This window comes from Penaeus monodon, chromosome 22 (genome assembly GCF_015228065.2).
Source record: "Penaeus monodon isolate SGIC_2016 chromosome 22, NSTDA_Pmon_1, whole genome shotgun sequence".
In the NCBI taxonomy this organism is placed as follows: Eukaryota; Metazoa; Arthropoda; class Malacostraca; order Decapoda; family Penaeidae; genus Penaeus; species Penaeus monodon.
Genome location: NC_051407.1, coordinates 6,348,264 through 6,348,840, shown reverse-complemented (window position 1 = coordinate 6,348,840; position 577 = coordinate 6,348,264).

Here is a 577-nt window from a genome sequence, read left to right as displayed (position 1 = left end):
TAACGCCATATACAAGGAGATTAGTGAAAAATAAAGACAAGTAAGATTATAAATAAAAGCACGCGCAGGCATTTAAATCCACCGCCGTTTCATGCTTGGGAAGAAAACATGTCTCTCAAAAATCGTTTCAGGGAAATATCAAATTGCAAGGTCTTGATGCAAAGGGATTGGTGCAATTTTTTCTGTAATGTTATTCTATTTCTTTACCGTCAAGATTTCAAAAAATCATAGTCTTAGTACATCAAAATACTCTCTCTCTCTAAACATCTGTCAACGGAAGAATATAGATTTTAAACGCCTTCTATACAGATATTTTGCTCTCTCAGTCTCCTCACTCCATCTTTTTTTTTCTTTCAAATACATTTAATCCCAATCCATCTCCAAAACTTTCTTGCCTCATTCCGAATGTAAAATAAACTGATTTTTCAGCCAATTTACATTACCGGTTCTCTTGGAAATTTACTGTTCTCAATTTTCAGGAAACTTATGCATATTTGATGCTATTTTGGTTTGTCATTTCATCTAAAGTTATTCTCTTTCTTATCAACATTTTCAAAAAAATAAGCTTGACCATCAA